This window comes from Vicugna pacos, chromosome 4, assembly GCF_048564905.1.
Source record: "Vicugna pacos chromosome 4, VicPac4, whole genome shotgun sequence".
Taxonomy (NCBI): domain Eukaryota; kingdom Metazoa; phylum Chordata; class Mammalia; order Artiodactyla; family Camelidae; genus Vicugna; species Vicugna pacos.
Window position 1 is genome coordinate 6,581,040 of NC_132990.1, and position 23,899 is coordinate 6,604,938.

The following is a 23,899-nucleotide window of genomic DNA, read 5'->3' on the forward strand; positions in this document are numbered from 1 at the left end:
TCTGTGCAGCAAATGCGCTCCAACTGAGCGAGCCCTGAAGTGTATCTCATTGCTTCTCATTGGCTGATTGGGAACGCGATGCTCCCATTGGCTCGGCTGGAGCCTCCTAGCCATTGTTGTTATTATTATTTGCTGCAAAAAGGTTTATTGTTTCCTTTGGTCTGGGGCTTGGGAAAGGGCTCCCAGTGGCTGCAGAGAGCGGCAGCAGTCCTGACACCAGAGGGGCTCCTCAAAGGCTCCTGGGTTCCAGGGACTCTGAGCAGTGCTGGAGGGTGAGCTTTTTGAAGAGATACTTGCACAGCCCAGCCTGGAGGCCGCCCGGCTGCGGAGGTGAGCTGGGCGATGGCTGTCTTCTTGAGGAGTTTCACCTCCTCATCTAGGAAGTGGCTCTCCAGGAACTCGCGGGCAGAACCCAGGGCTTGCAGATCCAAAAGGGCCCGGATCAGGTTTTTGCTACGAGCACGGTGGCTTCCATAGCGTTCTGGGTTTTACACCACTCATCTTGGTGCGGCTTCTGCACGTCCTGGAAGAGGGAGCAAACGCTGCGCTGGATTTGCGTTTTCAGGAGATGCTCAGCGCCCTAGCGCCTCAAGGGCCAATTCCTGGAAAAAGCGGCCCACGCACTCCAGAGCCACATCATTGTGGTGGAAATAGAGAGGGAGGTGTAGGAGGCTCGCAGACGCACGTTGACTGGGCTGTTGACAGCGGCCGCCGCCTCCGTGGTATAATTCTGACGAATCCGGTAGCTCATCGTTTATCAGCAATAAGGAACTAAGCTTAAAAAAAAATGGCCTTGGCTGGTCCAGCAGGCCCAGAATAGCTGTGTTTCGACTGGAAAAAAGGTAGTAGAAATGAAAGGAAGTAAAAACGAAACTGCATGTAATGAAAGTAAAACTGAATTATTTCTACAGTTTTATATTAATAACTATTATTTGCCTATTGATAAACATAATTTATCTCGCTAATGTAATGTGTATAATAATTAAAATTGATTAGCTTTGTTCCCCCCACGCACTGCAGAGTTTTTGAAAGCAGGAACTACTTGAAGTGATATCTTTAAAGTCAGTCAGTTTGCTTTGAAAATATAGCATATATCCAAAGCGCTTTGTTAAGTGCCGTAAGACAAATTGTCCTTGCTCAGGGGGCCCTCAGAGTCTATTGGAGGTGACAGATATTCATATATGGCAAGCTTGAGACTTACCAGGGAACTACAGGATTACAGGTATAAACCTGTGGCCTCTTAATACAGGTCGTATATTCATTCATCTTTTATTGAGCATATACCTTATACCAGATCTGTATGAGAGGCTTTTTACTGTTGTTTTTATTATTCAAATGCAAAAATATTCTGTCCCTAAAGATCAACTTCTGCAAATTCTCTATCTTTGTTGGAAGCATCTTTCCTGTCTGAGACTCCCCAAAGAAAACCCTCATCTGTTCTACTTCATGGCCTCCTACACATATTTCCTGAGGGTTTTGGAACCTCTCCCTTTGGAAAATGCAAATGCTACTCTTAGAGAGAATGTTTACAGAATGTAAAGGGATCTTAATGTTTTCTAGTGTTTTCTATCAAAATTGGTATATATAGTGCATACCAAGAAAAATGGATTGGGAGGTTTACGTCTGGAAATGGCAGACCAGGGGCTCCAGCTGCCTGAAAGGCTGAGGGGTCCAATACTTCTGCACCCTAGTGTGGCTAGACTGGGGCAACCAGATGACTGTCAGCTTGCCCGTAAGTTGTTCTGGTCACATTTATGTTACTTGGCACTTGTTTGGAAATACTACTTAAGAGATTGTTTGTTTGTTTGTTTTTTTCTTTTCTAAAACCGAAGGGCTGGAAATAGGAAATCGAGGCCCAGAGAGGTGGCATGGCTTACCCGAGAGCACACACTGAATTGGAGTTTCTCCTACCAGCTCCATTTAAAGATGACTCCTCTTCTACACTTAAGGTCTTTTCGCAATGCTCTTAGCCAATTCAGGGAGAGGAGAGCTTGCAGTGAGAAGCCAGGGTAAGCTGGGTGTAGAGGGCAGTGGTAAAGTTCACAGAAGGTTACATGCAGCAACGCAGGCTCTGGGACAGAGCCTTCCTTTGAGTTTCAGGGAGCATATCCTGGATGGGTTAGGTGCTGAAGCAAGTGAATTATGATGATTCTCCCAAAATAACTTGGCTTTAGAGCTAAAGATATCCAGCCAGGCTCAAGGTTGTACAAGTCTTTTCCCCACAGCTCTTTGCTAATTGAATTAAACCCTTCTTGGCAATAAGGCAGTCTCCCATAAGACTGACCGGAAGGATTGATTTTGCACATATAATAACTTGGCTTTCCAGTTGCTTCAGGCTGCCTGCCTCAGCTCAAATCCTCCTGTAGCTACTGTCTCCTTTCACCTTCCTATAATCATTAGTGACACCTGATCCCATTACGCACTGGTGGCCTTCCAGGCACACTCTGTTGACTAATCCTCGTGATTGCTGCTAATTCATGGAGGGCGGGGCTCTGTACCAGGCTGGCCCATCTTCATAGTGTTCTCATCCACTTTTCAATTTCAGCTGCGATGCCAGTGGAGCTGAAGGTACTTCAATTAGAAAAGGGAACGCTGCGTTTTGTTCCCCAGAATCATGTGTGTGCTAGAACCAAAGCCAGCAAGAGAAGAAAAAGTCACAGAATTACAGTCAACCAGTCCTTCACCTCCCATTACTCTGGGCTTCTACTCACATTTAAAACTCACTGACCTCTGCTCTCCCTCAGTGCAGCACATGGCATTCTTCCAAGCTCTGAACATTTTCCCCATTCCTTCATGAGGATCTCTGTTGTGGCCTATTTTCTTTCCATTGAATTAATAAATATCTAAAAATTGCATTTTTAACTGCTAAGGCATCTCCCTCATTAAGTTGAATATTTCATAGCTCTAAGTTCCTTTGGAGAATTCGAATTTTCCTCAGGTGAATGACTCCCAGGCTGAGACCTTCAGGTGAATTTCATCAGAATTTGATGACCTTGCAGTTGGAGATATTTTGGGGTAGGCAGTAATTTAAAGTTTTCTTTACTTAACATCAGCCACTACTGCTAGCTGATACTGCCTAGGAGGTGAAGAGGAATATTTTATAGTGTTTGTGATTTGCACAAGATGATAATCTTGCATGACTATGTGAAACACTAAACCAGGAGCTGCTTTATCATGGAAAGCAGAACTGATCATGCCGGTCCTCAGTATGAAACTAGAACATATGGTTGTATGAGGAACTAACTGAATTATTTGTTCAGGTCCCATTCTTCTATGGCCAATATGAACACAGCATTTATTAAAAACTGTCCATCTCATTTCCAGGAATAAACAGTAGCATGATTCATAAGGGAGGAAAAGGCCTGTAAGGTATGAAGTCATCACCAGGCCAAAGAGATGGCTACAGTTGGTCAGAATCACTGCTGTCCATAAATAGTGAAACTTTCAGAATTTGGTTGCCCTCTGAATAAAGCCAGGAAGAATGAACATGTGACAAATAGGTTTACCTTTTGCAGAAACCATCCAGAGATGGTTTGTAGATGTGTGATTGTTTAGAGATTTCAGCAAACCTCTAAATTTTATAAAGCTGACCTATATACATGTCATCAAGACAGGAACATCACCAAAGAAAGCTCTAGCCCACTACACTGTATTATAACCCAGATGCATGAACACATAGAGAAGAAACTGTGGGTTGTGTTCTGCATGGAGCACACATACAGCAGTTGTTTGTTGGAATTGGCAGCACAGGTTCTATAGAACTGAAATATTCTATAGAACTGAAATCATTATGGTAGCTTGGAAACAACCACAGTGGGAGCGTTTGTATCAAAGAAATTGGCAGTTGCTATAGACCAGGGATTTTTGTTGGTTTTGTTTTCGGAGAGTTGGTTTACCAGTCCACCACTGTCTAGCACCGCTGGAGGCAGAGAGAGTCAATCTGTCAGGAAAATGTATATTCCCATCTCTCAAAGAGGTATGTGTCGTGTGGAACTGGAAAAGCTCAGCAGACATTTCCCAGAACCTGGACGGATGGAGACTGGATTCCTCCAATTCTCTTTGCTTCACTTCTACGCTCACTAAGCAACCTTCTGCTTATTTATTTGGTACCAGTAGATGAATTGGTGTTAGATGGTATTCCTGCAAGTCCTGGAGATTCTAAGGAACATCTAGGGAAGGAAGGAGAAGGATCACAGGAGACTGAGCAGCCGTTTCATCATCTGCCGTCAGCCAGGGCAGCTTCATTTTCTCTGTTGTACGTATTGGTCGTCCACACACATACAACTCAAAACAAAACAGTTGCTTGGAGAAAGCACACCACCGCTAAGAAAAACTTTGAAAATAGGAGACCAGAACTCTTTGTTTACCCAAAAAGTACATCCCTTGGTAAAGTTAACGAATTATTTTTTCTGGGTATAATGCGGCCACTTGTGAGTTTAGTTAACCTCAGTGAGTTTCCTATTAATTGATAAAGCTGGGATGCACTGACTGGAAATTCAAATTTCTTAACTAACCATGTTGAAGATCAGACTTATTGGTGAGGCATTAACTGCCTTCTGAGATTTTGATCAGGGCACTCAGCACGCTGTCTGCTCTGACAGCCTTTACACAAAGCAGCTGGGGAACTTTCTCTTTGCTACAGTGAAACTGGAAAATGGGTCCATCAGGTGAGCTAAGCTCCAGTCATGGGAAACGTTTGTCTTTTAAAATGGCTCCTCTTCTACATACAAAAGTGACCTGATGTCCCTCAATTTTTTTTTTTTTTAGAAAATTAGAAAAGCAAAAAGAAGAAAACGAAACTCACTTTTTCCGCCACCCAAAGGCAATTGCTATTATTTTGGTGTATATTTTAGCTGTTTATACAAACACACGTATTCACCCACCTACATATGACTTTTTTTAAGGGGAGTTTTTAAACTTCGACTTCGCGATGTAAATGCCATTTGACTGGTTCTCATCACAGTTTCTGCGTCTGTAATACATGGGTTCGGGTTGATCTCTACATGAAAGGCCTTTTCTCTATGTAAAATTCTAAATAAAAGGTAATGTGAAAGCTTCAAATTAAAAAAAATCAAGCAGTTATTGTAGTTGTTACTACATGCATACAGTACAATCTAAAAGTGTAATATCGATTTCAATAAACGTAAGTCTCTCTTCCACAGTTTATACCAGTTCTTCCCAGAGGCAACCATTGTTTTCAGTTCCTCCTTTGTTCTTCAGAGATAATCTGAGCATATACAAGCATATTTGTAAAGTTTAACAGCTAATTTAAAGATTTTTTGGTTTCTATAATAGAAGTAGAGTTCAAACATTTTCAATCTACTAAAATTTTTTTTTTTAAAGTGTTTTGTTGTTATTCTGTTTTTATGCATGATTTTCTTTTACGGCTAGAGAAAGCTTCTCATCTATGGTCGTTACTATTGTCATAATCATCAACAAACATGAATTAAGCCCCTACTGTATGCAGGTTCCTGTGAGAGTAACTTCACTTGGTGAATGAATTATCCTGACTTTGGGGGTGAGGGATGGGGGTTGGTAAAATGACAGTTGCATAGTAATGAGATTTTCTCCAATTCAGAAGTAAAAAAGTATCCACATTTTCTGCCTAGAAAGTTCAAAAGAAACAAATCCCAGCATAATTACATTTAGAATTGAGTAGGTTATGCGTGTTTAGGAAATCAGAGTAGATGCAGTAGCTTTCATTCCTTATGAATGAAGGGGTGGTGGTAGTTTCCTATTGCTGCTGTAACAAATGACCACAACCATAATGGCTTAGAATAATGTGTGTTTATTGTATCATAGTTCTGCAGATCAGAAGTCTCACACAGGCCTTACTGGGATAAAATTAAAACTTCGGCAGGGCTGTATTCCTTTCTGGAGGCTCTGGGGAGATTCCCTTTCCGTGCCTTTTTTGGCTTCTGGAGGCCACCACATTTCTTGGCTCATGCATGGCCTCCTTTGTTCACCTTCAAAGCCAGTAATGTTACATCTCTCTGATCTGTCTTCTGTAGTCGCACCTTCCTCTGACCACAGCCAGAAAGGCTCTCTGCTTTTAAGGTCTCATGTGATTAGATTTGGCCCAGATAATTCAGAATAATCCAGGTAATCCAGAATAATCTTCCTATCTAGAGGTCCTTGATTGAATAAAATCTTCAGAATCTCTTTGCCATAGAAGCTAATACATTCACAGATTCTGGGGCTTATGATATGGATAGCTTTGCGGGGTGGGGGGGGGCATTATTCTGCTTACCACAGGGATCAAGAAAAGTGAACTCCCAAAGGAAAGAAGCATTTCTTCCATGCTGTCCTGTGTTGCATGGGATCCTTGAGTCCTTTGGCAAATCGAAGATTCCCACCTACAGGAAAGGCTGAAAGCATTACAGATAATACCTAGATACTTTTTGGACATTGTATATATGACCAGTTGTCTGAGGAAGAACAAAATCAAGCTTGATTTACAGATGGGTCCGTACCATATGCTGACGCCATCCAAAAGTGGACAGCTGCAGAATTACAGCGAGCTCAGAGGTGGCCCTGAAGGGCAATGGCAGAGGAAAATCCTTCCACAGGGCAGAATTTTGAGAAATAGATTTGGTTGTCCATGTCTAGCGTGAGAGATGGTCAGAAGTATGAATCTACATTGCTTCATGGGCAGTTGCCAGTTGCTGGGCTGGTGGGTTAGGGACTTGGAAGAAATAGGATTAAGAGATTGGTGACAAGGAAGTTTTGAGAGTTTATGTGGATGGACATCTCTGAATGGGCACAAACTGTGAATATATTTATGCTTCACATGAAAGCCCGCATAAGGGCCTCTACTGCAGAGAAGGTTCTTAATTATCAGGTGGACAAAATGATGTTCTCTGAGATGTCAGTCACTTCCCATAATCACTCAGTGTTTGCTCAGTGGATCCCTGAACAGAGCTGGGATGGAGCCTATGCATGGGCTCAGCAACATGGTCTTACCCTTACCAAAGGCATCTTTGGCTCACACTACTTCTGAGTGCCTAATCTGCAACAGCAAAGACCAATATTAAGTCCCCTTGAGTGGCTTCTCCAACACATGGTACCCAGTGGCCAGTAGCTGGCACCCCAAAAGGCAGTTTCATAGTAGAGTGTCCCTGGTGAGATACCTTCCCATGAATAGCTTTCCCCAGCACTTAGATGATGGATTTCCGGAAGTTCTAAAGTACAGCTTTCCAGCAGGTTCTGACAGCACAGTACCCCAGAGACTTCTCTGTCATCCAGTGAGTCATTGTTGTGTTCTCTCCGAGCTCTGGATCCTGAATCTGGGACTGATACAGATAGAGAATAAATAAACCCTTTCCTTAATGTGATTGATTATTGTCCTGAAATTTCCGTCTCATTGTGATGAGAGGAATCAAAGTCTAGTCTAGCCCTAAGAGTATGACGTTATCCCCAAATTTCACATACCCTAAAATAGGAAATAATGTTTCTTCAAGAATTCATAAAAATCTAGTACTTAGTTTTAAATCTAAGATAATTCTGCATGATTTTTCTTTGTAGTTAAGAAAATCCTTCATATTTACATAAACTCTTGTCTTAAGAGATATTGTCCACGAGGTTGATTGTGACACAAGGGATTAACGCATAAATGAGACTTCCCAACACTTGCCTTTGGTTTTAGGCTAATGCAGTCTATTGGTGCTTGTGTTTTGTTGTTTTAAAGCCTAAAAATCCATAATTAATCTTTGTAGGTGACTTATGATTTATAATCTGCTTTTACATATACTATGTATGACTTTTAATCTACTCAACAACCTTCAAAGTCAGTCATGATAATTTTAATATGTAACTTTTTGCTAAAATATATTTTTATTGCAGAAATAAAAAGTATAAATTTTAAATGACTTATAATCCCACTATCAAGTGATAACTGTTGTTGAAACTTTAATGTTCCAGTCTTGTTTTTATACACATAAAGACATGTTTTTATAAAAATTGTAACATGTTGCACATAATCTGCTTACTTATATAACAATACGTCATGAATATGTTTTATGTGATTAAGTGTATTCCTCGTAAACCATGATCTTAATTAATCCTTTTGTATTAGGACCTCTGTAAGAATGTCATGAAAGCTATACTCCCTAAGCCTCAGAAGAAGCAGTACTGCAAATGCACAATTAAAATTTATCAGTTAATGAATAGAGGAGGATCTAGGATTTGTGGGATTTGAAGTTTAAATAATTTTGGAGACCCTCTTTTATTTTATTTTTTTTTCCACTTTATTTTTTGTAGGTTGCATGCTTACTTTAAAAACATTTAAACAATGCAAAATATACGAAGTGACAATGCCTACCCCAACCTGGCCCCAAGTAATTCTAGTAAGTAGAATGGTATTTTCCCTTATAGAACTCAGTTTATGAAACTCTAAATGCATAACACTTTCCATAGTACTGACTTTTTTAAAAGTACAAATGGGATCATACAATCCATACAATTCAACAACTTACTTTTCTCATTTAATAATCATTAGAGATTGAAGAATTCCTTAAAAATGAGAAAATGAATTTTAATTTTGACTCTCCATTTCTAAATTTCAATCTAATTAATGATGAGTTGATATGAAAACTATTTCTTTAATGTTTTCATTATTCAATACTTACAAAAGTTAATTATTAATTAAGTAGTCTTTTGGAAAGTTGAACCGTTTTATTAAATAGAAAAAAAGAGTACTTCTAGTGTTTGTGATTTCTGTTAAAAAGTTTATTTTATTAGTTTATTTTGGTTACTAAGAAAAAAACAAAACTAAACCCTTGCCTAGACTGTAGGACTGAGAAACTGATCTGAAATTGATGGGAAATTTCCTCTTTCTCATACTACAGGGACCCCTCAAAAAAGAAAAACACAAAATTATATATAAATGTGAGTATTTCTTTAGCTCCAGAAATCACAATATCTTGCTGGAGACTGGGAGATTCAGGTCCTTTTAAAATGAGACCCGTTCAGAAAATTCATCAGAAATGCTTTGTAGAAATGCTTCCTGATTGCAACCTGGCTGCTGCTTCACATCTAGAAAACTCTGTAACTTAGCACTCACCAGGGGCCTGCATAAGTGTGGGGCCAAGAGAGCCCTCTCCACTGCTCACTTCATTAGCCTCAAGGTAAATCCACAGCTGTTTGTGGATTTAAACCTTTTGGGCCCCAGGTTCAAAACTCCTGCTCCTCTATTGGCTTTCTAGTGATCTATCACATGGATGTACAATAATGTGCTTAACCAGATGCCCTCTCTTAAACACTTAAGATGGTTTATAATACCACTCTGGGATAAACATTCCTATAGCGAAATCTCTGCCACTTCCCTGGTTGTTTCCTTAGGATAAATTCCTATAAGTGGATCAAAGAGTATGCCAATTTTTAAAATTTTAGGTTTGGCAGGAATATTTATGTTCCATTTCACAGATCAAGACAGAGAGTGCAGTGCTTTACAGATAGGGATCTTTAAACTCAGCTATTCTGAGCCTGGATCATATATCATTCACAGCCTTCCATGTGACTACTCGGAAATCATTGGTCACGGCAGAAGATTTTGCCCCCGGAACCCCTCCACTGTGTGAGATGATGGGGTGGCTTCCTTCCATTTCTCAGCTTTGTCCCGTTGGTTTAGGTTCTGCTCAGGTTGTTCTTACTGCACTTCTGCTCCATGGTTTTTTGTGGTCAACCTTTTAATATGGCACATAACAGCTGCTAGGTATTTTGTTGAGTGTTATCATTCTTTCAGCTCCTCAGATTTCAGGAGGATTGTGTCTGGCACATAAGAGGTGCTCAATAAATTGGTGATTGTTGAATGATGTTGAATAGTTGTAACAATCCTACAGAAGCTATAACTCCAGAGGACTGGGTATGTTTCAGAAAATTCATAATTGAGCTTGTGCATCTAACATCTATGGTTTCAGATGGAAATGGCTGTAGACTTTTGAGAGGTCTATCACTATTCTAAACCTACAGTTTCATTATAAAGTTTGTTGCATTTTGTGTTTCTCTATTAAAGGTATGGAGGTGAGGAAGTCAGCAAAAGAGGAGAAAGAGATAGTTGGGCTCCAATGCTCACCTTTCTCTCCAAACTAGTCCAAAGTTAAAATAAGCATACACTTACTGAACACCTGCAAGGCACAGGCTAGACTGATTTGAAGAATCCCAGTTAAATGAGTATCAGTTTATGGTCAGACTCTGATCTACATCACACAATTATTTACATTGAGTTTTATATATCGTAATAAAGTGTGCTGAGAAAGCTGAGGGACCAACAGGGATTGGTTCTGCTTCTTATTTAATTGTATGGGTTAACCTACTGGATCTGTGATCTGGCCATCAAACCACACTAACAACGCTCTGTTAAAGTTGAATGCAAATTATACAAAAACACACATTCACATTTATATCTATACCTTTCTATATTGCAGGTTAATTCATTTAGGAAGATGCTCTTTGAATAAGTTTCATATATATTACATATAAGCGATTTCTGTAAAATGTTAAATATTTAGATAATTAAGTGTTCTCAGATAATGCTTTTCATACTGGGTGGTTTGGAGTGGTAGTTGTTTTAAAATGATTTAAAACACTGTAACCTACCTTTTGGTGCTCACAATCAGGGAAACTATGGCATTTATAAAATGGCAGTCTCCTGTTTATCAATAAAAACACCTGCCAAGGGCAAACTGCAGGAATCATGTATGCTGTACCTTGGATTACCTTTGAATGGCCTTCACACTCGCTTAATTTCTTTTAGACATTATGCGAAAACAAAACAAAAACCTCACAGCTCTCAATTTATTTCTCTATCTGGTTGTAATAACTTTACATTCCTTACCGGCTACTATAAACATCAGCAAACATGATTCATGTTCTTGAAAAAAAGTAAATGTCAATATTTATTAAGAATATAGTGTGTTTATATGCAGTCAAAACAGAAGGGCATGTTCAGTATTTAATCTCGCTGACACATTACTTTGGCTCAGATAAAATACTCCGTCTTTGCCTTCAGTGGCCAATCTAGCATTACCATTTCGTGACTATATGTACGTACGTTACAAAAAACAGAAAATAAATCAGGCTATTTGTTCGTTGCAGCACTAGGTATATAATTTATTGAGGTATGGCCACAAGGTAGAATTTCGTTGTGTTCCGGGAGCCCAGCTGTGATAGCTGCCTGTCTTCACCTTCTTATTATGGGCTCTCCTTGAGGTCAGGAAAGGGCTTAGCCTTACCGCGGTCCCCAGGGTCCAACGCCACCCCGGTACCACGTGGGTCGGAGAGTTAACCGCTTGTCCGGTGCTGTTGAAAGCTTCCTAAGAGTGTGGAGGTGGGCTCGGGCTTAGTTCCTGGGAAAGGCGGGGGCTCTCATTGGGAGCGTACAGGAAGGTGATATGCAGGACGCGGGGAGCCGCCGGGAAACCCATTTGGTTCCGTAGGGCGACAGCTGCAGGAGACGGTGGGCGTCGCGCTTAACCCCCGCTCCAGACTCGGGGCCGCGCCTTCCCGCCCCCAAACATCTGCGCCTGCGCCCCGCCCTCCCTCCTGGGCGCGCTCCCCGCCCCCACGGCCGCTCCCGCCCGCGCGTGCCCCGCCCTCCTGCCGGCGCGCGCCCGCGCGCCCCGCCCTCCCTCCCGCCCGGCGCGCGCGAGCCGGCTGGCCGAGGAGTGCGGTGGGCGGGGCGCCGCGCTGACGTTGCCCGGGATGCGGGCAGGTTCCGCCGCCGCCGCCACCGCCGCCTCCTCCTTGCCTGCCACCGGGGTTTGTATGAAAACACCCGGCGGCGGGCGGCGAGGGATCCGCCGTGCGCCCAGGGAGCAGCCGCGGGCGCTGCCGACGCCGAGCCGGGTGCTGCGGCTCCTCTCCGTCCCTGCCAGCGCCCCATCCTGAGCCGGTGAGCTCCCCGCCACCGTCCGCGCGTCCCGGCCGTCAGCCCCTCGGCGGCGGCTTGCCTGCCGCCCCTCCGCCCCTCCGCCCCTCCGGTCTGCCCGGCTGCGGCGTCCTGGGGGCGGGGGGAGCCCGGGAGGAGTGACCCCGGGCCCGCCACGGTCTGCGCCCTGGACCCCTCTGCCCCTTACCTGACAGGTTGTGTAACCCGTGTCTTTCGGGGGGTGGACCAGGTCTTAGGGAAACCCCTGATGGTGGGGGCTTTGGCCGGTTTCTGGAAAACGCCCCACCCCGCCCCCACACTCAGTCGTCCCCGCACCAGTCCCCGCGGAGGGTGCCCAGTGCGGTGTCCTCGCAGAGGCGGCCCCCTGTCCTGCCCTCCCTTTCTCTCGGTCCCCGAGCTCCGATCGCCGCTGTGCAGCGCGGAGCAGAGCCGAGGAGCGGCGGGCCGGGTCCCGGCGCGCGCCCCGCCTCCCCACCCACCGCAGCACCCACCCCCTAGGTGCGCCGACCTTCCAGGTGGGATGTGGTGTGACGTCGGCGATGGCTAGGTTTGCTTCCGTCAGTGGGTGTCTTGGCGTCAAGTGTGTTCTCAGTTTACAAGTTGTCGCCTTGTGGGTTTGATTTGAACCTGAATCAAATCGCCCTGGATGACAGTGCAGAGTTTCCCTCCAGCCTGCCTTTGAGTTGTAGGTTCCTTATTGCAAGTATTCAGGGACTCTTGCAACCCAACGCAAAGGGTTGCTGGGCTCTCCAGTTGCTTCCCTCCTGTGCCTTTAAGTCTCGTTAATACCGGTGCAGTTTTGAATCGGTTGGTTTCCTTTCCTGGGCATTTACTCATTATAGAATGGAGTTTTACACATCGAGGTGAATGTTAATAACGTAAAGCCTATTTCTCATTTTAAGATAGCTTCCTCAAATGCCTGAAGGTCTGGCACAGCAGATGACCGAATATATTTTAAGACTTACTGGAAATTTTATTTGGTACTATTAATTCTGTGTGGTGGTTGTTGTTTTTCCTTTCAGGTGTTCAAAATTGTAGCAGCGTTTATAATGCAGGACAGTTTGTAGTTAGGAAGGACTTTAACAGCCTTCTTGATCACTCATTTTCACTTACCATTTATGTCTATGTTGGAATCTTTATTTAAATCTTTCTTTGTTACCCTCTGAATTCCTCTTATAAGTTGTCTTTTTTTTCCCCTGAGAAAACCAGAAAGTTATTTTTGCAATTGTATTGTGGAATGTTTTGAGTTCAGTAGGCCAAAAAAGTAGTAGTTTATTTAAGGCACTTTAAATGGTACATATTTTAAAATGTGTGCCAAATGTTAATCAAAGCCAAACAAAACCCTGGAAGATCTGTAAGCATTTTCTTATAGAATTGTTGTGAGATAGTTAGCAGTGCTTTATCCACTCCTTATTTCTCATCCTTAAGGTGGAGTTGTGATATGATTGTTCTGTTTCGCATTCCACTTTGCTGGAGTTAATTTCTGCAATGAAGTTATAGGTTCATTGTCAATGACCTCAAAACTCTGCCTTGAATTGCTGCAGTCTCTGAACACCGAAGTGAAGGGTGTAGGCATAGAGCTACCCTAGTAATCAGCCAACGTTGCAAAACATTTAAATGTAGTGGTGTAATTTAAGCTTTTGTAGAAGCAGTTTTTATAAAGCCTTTCCAATTGACTTGAACTGAGGCATTTATTCTCTTTGGAATAGCCTAGCTAGACTCCTATGTAATAATGGTTTTATCTTCAATAGCAGAAGGAAAAGAGGTCCAAGACATGTGAAATTATCTAATTTGGATTGTATTCTATATCTTGGAGTTAAAAAAATCTCCACAGTTTCACCTTCCAAAATCTACTCTTCTTGCTGAAAGTTCCTTAGTTCCTGGGTGAACCTGTCAGAAGGCTCCCTGCAAGTTGGGAGCTTCTCTTAGGCCATAGGTCCCAGTGTGAACAGCTTGCTTTAGGTGAGTCATTTATCTTTGTGCTTCAATGTTCTCATCTCCAAAAATGGGGATAATAATGAGGTGTACTCTTAAGATGACTTTGAATATTAAATGAATTAGTAATGTAAAGTGCTTAGCCCACAGTGCCTGGCACATAGTAAGTGCTCAGTAAATATTATTACTGCTAGTGTCAGTGGGAGGGATCTAGAAAGCTGAAAAAGGGCTTTGGGGCTGATTGAGCACTGTTTTTCCAGATTAATTCCACTATGACCCATTTGCTCTTTTGGGGCTAAGGGACAGTTTAGTCTCACTATCCTGTCTTGGAAGCATGTAATTTAGTTTAAAATAGAACAGCTAGACCCTGAGCTGGGTGCCCTGAGATGCTGCCGGAGAGTGACTGAAGTATTCCTGTTTGTCCCTTCTGACAGAACCTTGGATTGTCTCCCTAGTGGCGGTGGCAGTGGCCGTGGCTGCTATTTTAATCACCTGTTTTTGAATTTATGATTGTGTGTTTCCTTGGCTGTCATGAGCTACCATCAGAAATATTCAAACTACTAATGGGGATATTTATGTGTTTATCTGATCAAGATATTGCATGATGTTTCCAGGATACACAAAACCACTTTCATTTAAGCATTTTTTTTTTTTTAAATTCTGTATGGATGTTACATAGAAGGAGGCTGATTTTGATTTGCCATTGTATTCCTTTTCAGCTTTCATGTAATTTTCCTAGGAAAGTTAAAAAACTTTTTTGTGTGTGTACTACTTGTTCTTTTTGGTTTGTGGGGATCTGCTATTAATACCCTGTTTTTTAAATCAGATGTTTTCAAATGTTTGGTCTCAGGACCCTTTTATACTCTTAAAAATAATTGAGCACCCCAGAGAGCTTTTGTGGATTGTGTCTATCATATAATATTATATTATAAATTAAAACAGATACAAATTTTATGTCAGTTCACTTAAAATGTAACTATAAACCCATTACACGTTAATATAAGCATATTTTTAGGAAAGATGACTCTTTCAAGAAAAAAATAGAGAAGACTGGCACTGTTTTAGATTTTGGTAAATCTCTAATACCTGGTTTAATAGAAACAGCAGGATTCTCGTATCTGCTTCTGCATTCAGTCTATTGCAATATGTTGTTTGGGTTGAAGTATATATATACAGAGAGAAATCCAGCCTCACACAGTTAATGGCTGGAAAAGGGAGGGGTATTCTATTAGCCTCCAGATAATTATGGATATTCTTGTTTGGTACTGCATCAAAACTCAGCCTATGGTAGTTTTTAGTTAGGTAGGGGTTCTGAATTACTCTCCCCAAAATGTGCCTCTTTTGTTATGAGGATTATTTTGAGCTGAAGGCAGCTGAGACCTTGTGGGTTCAAGAGAAATTATTGCCCCTCCCTTAATTAGCTAGAATTTAAATTGGGGATATATCCCAGAAAAAAACGAGTTATTACCAGAGATAAATTTTATCCTAGTGGCCCCCTGTACATGGCAGGGCAAACATCTAATTACCAAACATCTGCTCTTCTTCTTACTGTCCTGTGAATGACCCTCCTGTTCTCAGAAGCCCTAGGTCCCTATCCCATTCCTTAGCTCAGGATGGCATATACACCTCATTTTACCTTTTTGTCTTTGAATCTCTCATGTCTCTGACACCTCATGTATGTGGGATTCCCATACATACGAAGTTAAGTTTTATTTTCTCCTGTTAATTGTCTCACGTCAATTTAATCCTTAGAACAACCAGAGGAACTGAAAGGGGAAAGATTTCTTCTCCTCATCAGTTGCAGTATGGAATCTGAAATTATGTCAATGGACTTTTAAATAATATTATATTAAAATCCATTGGTCTGAGGTTAGAATGGATCTTATACCCATGCCTGATTTTATAACATCATGCATTGGTCATTTGTAAATATTGTTTCAATAAGTTACCCAGATCTTCCAAATGTTGACACTTTTTATTATACAGTATCAAAAAATCACATTTGTTAACATCACCACCCATTCCATCAGAAACAAGTTATTGGGAAGTTGTCCTGGTTGTTACGTGATGGTGGATGTTTTCCAGAAGTCAGATGTTTGCTCAAATGTTGTCATTAGCCACAAATACGATTGCCAATTGTTTCTGCTATGTGACAGATAGACTTCATTCATTTCTGAGTGAACCTCTTCCAAAATACCTAAGTCTGAATAAACATAGTCACTCTTTGAAGTAGAAGTGGTGTTTAATGAAAGGCTAGTTCAAGCTCTCAGTTCAGTTATACAAGCATGTTTCCTTGAGATAGCCATCAAGCACTGTAATTTAGTATATATCAAGGAATGCTTCATATGCTTCATGCCTACTTACCATTTTTCACACAAAACATTAAAAGGCCATATATGCAAGGGTCAAGATTTAATAAAATGAATGCTTTTTACTATTTCAGGGACATTCTTAACTGAAACAGAGCCAGGGCCTTTTTTTTTTTTTTCTTTTCAATAATTGCTGGTGCTTGAAAATACAATGACTAATTATAGTATAGTTTGGTGCCACCATTATAATTTGCTCTTAGATGCCAGAAATTTTACACACCATTGCTTCTGTACCATTAGTGCAAATGCAATTATAGTTAAAAAGGCTCTTAATGTTTTAGTATTATTATGAAAATAGTTTTGACCTCTTGGACCCTCTACAAGGGTGTTGGAACCCTGAGTTTCTGCAGACCACACTTTGAGGGCTTCTGGTATAAATCATGGAGCATTTCTACCAAACTTTGGGAAGGGAAGTGGTGGTGACTATCTCTGCAGTCTGTTTTTGCCTCAAACTTTTGGGTTCTGATAAAGGCCTTCTTAAAAAAAAAAAAAAAGAAAGCACAGAAAATTAGCAGAAAGTGGAGAGGTTTCTTTGGGTTTTAGTCAGATGTTGATACAAGGGAACTGCAGTGTTAGTGTCCTGAAATTACGTTATCTAAATCAAAAGGATTTGGTAGTACATTTCCACAAATGATCAAATCTAATTCTTTTTGGATTTTACATATTAGACAAATAGAATGAAGGCACAGGATGGAAAGCTCACTTGATACCCAGCTCATTAGCTTAAAAAAAAAAATCACTTAGCTTCCCTTCTTAATCTCCATTCATTTGTCACTTAATTCATGCTGAGGTTGACCCATCCTAAGGAGGGGTGCCCGGCACTTGCTGTCTTTGCCTCATATCTTTCCCTACGGGGTAACTGATTTAAGGTTATGATGATACGGGTATCGCTAACATTGGGAAGAATAATACTAATAAGATCAGTGAAGGATTTGTGGTAGAATATTGCTACTAAAAATGTAAACATTGCCTACATGTAGTAGAGTTCAATGAGTTGAAAATATTTTTTGATAAGAACTCTTCAGATTTTTATTGATTTATGGTAGGCCCAATTTCTTGTGGCATGTAGGCAGAACTGACTGATGGTGGTTAATACAAGCAAGGCAACTAACCTCCCTGACTAGCTTGTCCCCTAATTTGCAGATTGAAAGAGTTTGACTTCCATGAGATCTCTGAAGCTTGTTACAACTCTAGAGTTTTCTGGGATTTTTTTTTTCTTTCCCTTTGTCCTGAAAATGTCTCTTTCATCTGTTAATTTAATCTCATCAGTTTTAATTTGTGTTTACATTTGAAACTTATTTTTTTCCAGTTTTTGACATATTGACTTATTCATACTTTTGGTCCATATTTTGACTTAAAATTTATTTGTAAAAATTACGGTAAAATACATATACCATAAAATTTAACGTTTTAACCATTTTCAAGTATGCAGTTCAGAGGCATTAGATGCATTCACATTGTTGTGCGAGCGTTACTACCATCCATCTCCACAAAACGAAAACTCTGTATTCATTAGATAATAGCACACTGCCCCCTCCACTCCCACCGGCAACCACCAGTATGAATTGGACTACTGTGTGTACCTCGTAGGAGTGGAATCATACAATATTTGCTCTTTTGTGATTGGCTTATTTTATTTAGCCTTATGTCTGCAAGGTTCATCCATGCTGTAGCATATATCAGAATTTCCTTCCTTATTAAGGCTAACATTCCATTGTATGTATATACCATATTTTGTTTATTTTATTCACCCATCACTGAATCCTTGGGTTGCTTCTGCCTTTGGGATACTGTGAATTAATGCTGCTGCTGTGTACATGGGTGTGCAAGTATTTCTTTGACACCTTGCTTTTAGTTCTTTTGGGTACTCAGAAGTAGAATTGCTGGGTCATATGGTAATTCTGTTTTTAATTTTTTTGAGGAACGACCATACTTTTTCCACAGAGGCTGCAGCATTTTACATTCACACCAACGCCAACATTGTACAAGAGTTCCAATTTCTCTACATCGTTGTCAACACTTGTTATTTTCTGTGTGGGTTTCGTTTGTTTGTTTGTTTTTTGGATGATAGGTGTCCTGTGCGGTGATACTGTGATTTTGATTTCTGTTTATGCTGCTGAGTTCAGTTTACTGGTATTTTGTGGGGGATTTTTGGATCATTGTTCAAAAGGGATATTGGTCTGTAGTTTTCTTGTAATGTCTTTGTGTTGCTTTGGTGTGAAGGCAATGTTGGCCTCATAGAATGAGTTAGGAAGTGTCCCCTTTCCATGTATTTGGAAGAATTTGAGAAGCGTTGAGCTCTTTAAATATTTAGAACAATTCGTAGTGAAGCCATCAGGTCTGGGGCTTTTCTTTGTTGGGAGGGTTTGTGGTTTTTTGTTTTTTTTTTTTTAGTTGAAGTATATTCAGTTTACAATGTGTCAGTTTCTGGTGTACAGCATAATGCTTCAGTCATACATATACATACATATATTCGTTTTCATATTCTTTTTCATTATATGTTACTACAAATTAGTGAGTATAGTTCCCTGTTCTATACAGAAGAAACTTGTTGTTTATCTATTTTATATATAGTAGTTAGTATTTGCAAATCTTGAACTCCCAGTTTGTCTGTTCCCAGCCCCTTTCCCCCCGGTAACCATAAGTTTGTTTTCTATGTCTGTGAGTCTGTTTCTGTTTTGTAAACAAGTTCGTTTGTGTCTTTTTTTTTTTTTTAAGATTCCACTTATAAGTGATATCATATGATATTTTTCTTTTTCTGGCTTTACTTCACTTAGAATGGTAATCTCCAGGTCCATCCATGTTGCTGCAAATGGCATTATTATTTTATTCTTTTTTATGGCTGAGTAGTATTCTGTTGTATAAACATACCACAGCTTCTTTATCTAGTCATCTGTCAATGGACATTTAGGTTGTTTCCGTGTCTTGGGGTATTGTGAATAGTATTGCTATGTAATTCTGTCAGTTTTTGTTTCATCTGTTTTGATGATCTGTTATTCCATGCATGAACTGTTTTAAATGTTGTTCTTACTCCTTGAACCTTTGTAGTGTTCTTCTTTGTCTCTTGTAACATTTTTTGATTTAAAATCCATTTTGTCTGGTATTAATATAGCCACGCCTGCTCCCTTTTGGTTACTATTTGCATGGCTTATCATTTTCTGTCCTTTCTCTTTCAACTTATTGTGTCTTTGTATCTGAAGCTAGTCTCTTATAGAGAGCATATAGTTGGAGCATGTTGTTAAAATCCATTTTGCCAATCTCTGCCTTTGAATTGGAGAGTTTGATCCATTTACATTTGAAGTGATTTATCATAAGGTGGAACTTTTGTCATTGGCAGTTTGTTTCTTATATGCCTTGTAGCCTTTTGATTCCCTCATGTCCTGTATATTTTGATTCTTATTGGGATACTAGTGGGAGGTGACTTAGGGCTCTGGTACTTTCGTTAAAACAAACAAACACAACTTTAACCGTTTTAGTGATTCAGAGTCATAGGTTAGAGGAAAGGAAAATGTGTGTTTCAAGATAAGAATTTTAAAGTCATCCATCCCTATATGGACTAAAGAATTTTGGCATTTAAATCTAGAAATAGTTGGAATCAGAGTTGGGGTTAGAGTTATTTTAAGTAAACATTTTTTTGGTTTAGCTGTTATAATTTTGATTTTTTTGAAACATCTCTTTAAAGTTTTTTTAAAAAATTAACTAATTAATTAATTAAGTAAGTAAGTAAGGAGGGGGGAATTAGGTTTATTTATTTTAATGGAAGTACCAGGGATTGAACCCAGGACTTCACGCATACTAAGCATGACCTTGAGCTATACCCTCCCCACTTAAGTAAAGTAATTAAATTGAAGTGTAGTGGGATTCTGCTCCTCCGACAGTAAGACTCTATTATTTGAAGTATAATTAAAACATCACATAGCAGAACAAATTAGACTTTTCTAAGTGCCAGAATATCTTTTGTGGAGTAGTGTGTGAGCCATCCAAACTCTTGTGTTTCTAATGAGGATGCATAATGAGGAAAGGTAAAAGGTATAACCTTCTTGTAGGTTTACTGTTATCCACATTTTTTGATAAAATTAACAACAGTAATACAGGTGAAATAAATTTGCTTGTTTGCAGATTGGGTTAAAACATTAATAAACTAGTCATCAAATGTCATATGTTTAGGGTAACTAGATGAATATATATACTTCAATATTGTAATTTAAGGTATGTTAATATTCACAGACCACGTCCAGTGTATGTATTTCTCTCTTAATTTAATGGTAATAATCTCTATCTGCCTATTGATGGAAATGTTACTCCTTTTTCCTTTAGACAAGATATTATTTACCTTCTTCCTTCAACGTTTCTTTTTCCTTTAATTATGTTGCCAAGGATATGAGCATATTCTTTGGGATCTTTCATTTTAAATAACCAGGATTTGCAATTTTCCATCACTTTGACGTAGCTGGTGTGGGGGAATAGTTGCTCCCTTATGTTCTTGCAAAGCTATTATTTTTTTTCCTTTCAGATGATGAAACAGAGAACATTGGCAAAAGACGATGCCTTTTCAATGCACTTGATACCCTCTTCCCCATGGTAGAATCAGCTGCCCAGATCTTCTTTAACAGCAGTTGTTTCCTAGTTGCCCACAATCACTCCAACAAGAACAATACTTATCCAGTATTTAACAGCGAAGGTTGTCATTGTTGATTAGAGCAATGTTTCTCAAACGTTTTTAAACAGTGGAAGCTTTTTTGCCTGTTGATATCTTGTGGGGAGACCCTTTAGTAAACAGATGAGGGTAAAATGGTCAGGTTGTTCTGGTTGAATGGGAACTGGACCAAGTTGTTTAAAACAAGGCAAGCCAGAAGGAAACCATATTTTCTCAGATTGTTTTTAAAAGATTTGGGTGACACTTTGGAGTGTGAACACTGTATATTTCTTTGCATTTTTTCTTTTCATTTCTTTTCTCTTTAGCAGTTTGAGTTGAAATAAATTTAAAACCATGTATATTTGAAGTCCTTATATACTTAGAATATACAACTTTACCTTTGCTGTGTGTCAGAATTTCTTCTGTAGCTTGTTTGTGGAATGAAAATTAGGACGGCTTACATGTATGAAATTCACTGATGCCTTGTGTGTGTGTATGCACACTTCCTGACTTGACTAATGAGCTTGATTCCAGGCTTATGCCAGTGAGAACTGAGGGTTTCAGTTTTCAGGGTTTCTTGGCTCTGAAACTAGTTCTAGTTGAGAGCCAAAGATCAGGAAAATTTCATGAATTCAGAAGATCCAAAACTTTGTACTTTTCTTGATCTAGAATATACAAAATTGTTTACTTTTCCTAATGTATGGGCTAGCCTTGAGCAAGTTTATCTTGCTTGTATGATTTTCTGCCAAGCCAGATTCCCACATTTAATTCTAGTGTAAGGCATCTTTAAATATATAAAAGTCAACTCATACAGACACCATCCCCCAATTTATGGAAGTGTATATTGTGGATTTTTATGTGATAGCACAGATTTTTAATGCAGCTTTTTTTTTTAATCCTCTTTTGGATCAAAAACTGAGAATGCCATTCTTAACCCTGGCTATGTATAATTAATATTGCTTCCTAATTTAAAAATGAATGTCATGAATTTATCTAATCTCTGAGGATATTGTATGATTTTTTCCCTCACAAAATTCTTTATTGAAAGAGGAAGCAAGTGAAGATTCAACTGTAGAGAACAGATTCCATTTTATGTAACTACAGCAGAGAGGATATATTTACTATAGGTTGCTAAACAGCTCACTGAGGTCTGAGCTTTGTTGCAAAGGGCACGTTCAAGTCAAGTAGCTGAGGTATGGCACTGGTAGAATTTGCACCTGCCCTTTAGGGCGCCAGGGAAAGCTGTCCCTGGGGAGGTGACTCGCTGGAAGCACTCTGCTGCAAAACTGCCTGATTCCTGTTGGAGAAGCTGCACTTGCTGCAGGAGTCTGGTGTTGGAGAAGCTGTCCTCGTAGGAATGGGTCCTGGAGAAGCCTTGTCCGCTGCAGCCACGTGAGCACACTGGAACCTGGAAGCAAATATCCTTTTCCTCTGTGGTGTCTTTCCAGTGACCTCTTGGCAAAGCTTAACATTGTGCCAGCTGGCCAAGATATCAGTATTTTAAGTGCATAATAAATCCGTTTTCACAATACAGGCAAAAAGGGTGAATCTGTAGATGAGGGGCAGTACATTAATATCTGGCACAGGCATTAAGTTGTTTATGGGATTGTCTAGACATCTGAAGAAAGAAACTCTTGGTTGAGCTTCAGGGAACAACTCCCAAAACCTCTGCACTCAACCGAGGAACCCAGGGAAGTACTGTCTTTTTTTTTTGAGTAAGAGGCCTCCTGTCTAATTGTGAAATTGCCTCTAGATCTTCACTGCTGGTTTAAAATCAGGAAAATGTTGTGATTAGGAGGCCTTGGTGATCAGGACTCTCCTGCTATACTTAACCAGCTATAGAACCACACTGGAACTGTTCTGGTCTATACCAGCCCTGTCTTCGAGAGACTTTCTCAATTTTTATACCCTGGAGGGTTTAGGAAATAATTTTCAGGTCTCAGGCAACTCCTCCGTAAAAATGATGTGATACTACAGCTGTGATATTGGCGTGAACAGAAGGTTTAGATATAGTAATTGTTTTGACCTCCTCCTACTCTGTCCACTGGTGGAGGGATCACCTGTCCTAAATTGTATGAGATGGCCACTACCTGACACTGATGAGTTGAGATTGACAGCAGTTTGTCAGTCATATATACTCACACCCATGGGAGTGGCACTTGGGAACAGAACTGGCCACGTGATCTATGGGAGACAGGCTTTGTAGTAACCAAAGGATGAAGCACCCCCGCCAACTCCCTACTCCCATGGGAGGATGGGATTAGTTTGTTTGAATAGTTCTGAGGGCTGGCAGGGAACTGAATCTAGATCGGTTGAGAACTGAGTGGAGTGCACGCTGGTTCAGCTGATGGTGGAACTATCCAGGCAAGGAGCCTTTCCATTGGCTATTCCTTTGGGGCCCTCTAAGGCTCAAAGCTGAAGTTTTAGGCCTTGTAACACAGGACTTCAGTAATGATTGCTAATCCTTTTTGCTAGAGAATGATGTATTTCTGTGCATCTGTTTACTTTGGCTGTCCATTGGTCTATTCCTTTGTATGGATCTCCATCCCCACAAAGGATATAAACTCTAATGTGTGTTGGTAATGCAGACAGGAAAGACAGGTTTTCCTTTTCCTAAATTTCCTACTGTGTTTCTTTTTTTTAGTTTATCCAAGGAGGCCTAAGAGTATTACCACAAATTTTTACTATACAAGATATATTAATAAAGTATGGCTTGTGGCATATGGCTTGCACAAGAGTAGTTTTATTTTTCTTCATTTAAAGCAAACAAAAAAAGACTAACCAACCTTAGCTGAAAAATAGATAGTTAAACTTAGCCTACCATTCTGGAAACTAATCTCTTTCCTTTTCATGATTTTTTTAAAACTCATGTGGTGAAGATAATAAATTTCTGTCAAATAACTGGCAATAAGCTAAAATGGGATTCAGTTCTTTTTCAAAAGGTTGGCTTGGTACACAGTTTCAGTAAATATTGTCAGCTGATTTTTTAAAAAAATTACTTTTTTATTATGATAAATTTAACATATAATTTGCTATTTTAACCATTTTTAAGCTTATGATCCAGTAGCATCA

At 40.1% G+C, this 23,899-nt stretch overlaps 1 protein-coding gene, 1 long non-coding RNA gene and 1 pseudogene across 2 annotated transcripts in view; 1 reads left to right on the top strand and 2 right to left on the bottom strand.

Moving 5' to 3' along the window:
- Positions 1–229: 229 nt before the first annotated feature.
- On the bottom strand, positions 230–751 carry LOC140696226 (ferritin light chain pseudogene; annotated as a pseudogene).
- A 10,154-nt stretch (positions 752–10,905) lies between these two features.
- Positions 10,906–12,336, bottom strand: LOC140695971 (uncharacterized). The gene is made up of 2 exons (XR_012071842.1): positions 12,075–12,336; positions 10,906–11,443 (listed from the first exon to the last, which is right to left on the bottom strand). It is a non-coding gene; the product is annotated as an uncharacterized lncRNA (long non-coding RNA).
- Positions 11,702–23,899, top strand: part of AGTPBP1 (ATP/GTP binding carboxypeptidase 1) — a 132,112-nt gene continuing 119,914 nt past the window's right edge. Inside the window, exon 1 of the mRNA XM_072959195.1 lies at positions 11,702–11,890. The gene's annotated coding sequence lies outside the window, so the exon portion shown is untranslated. The remainder of the gene's footprint in view (positions 11,891–23,899) is intronic.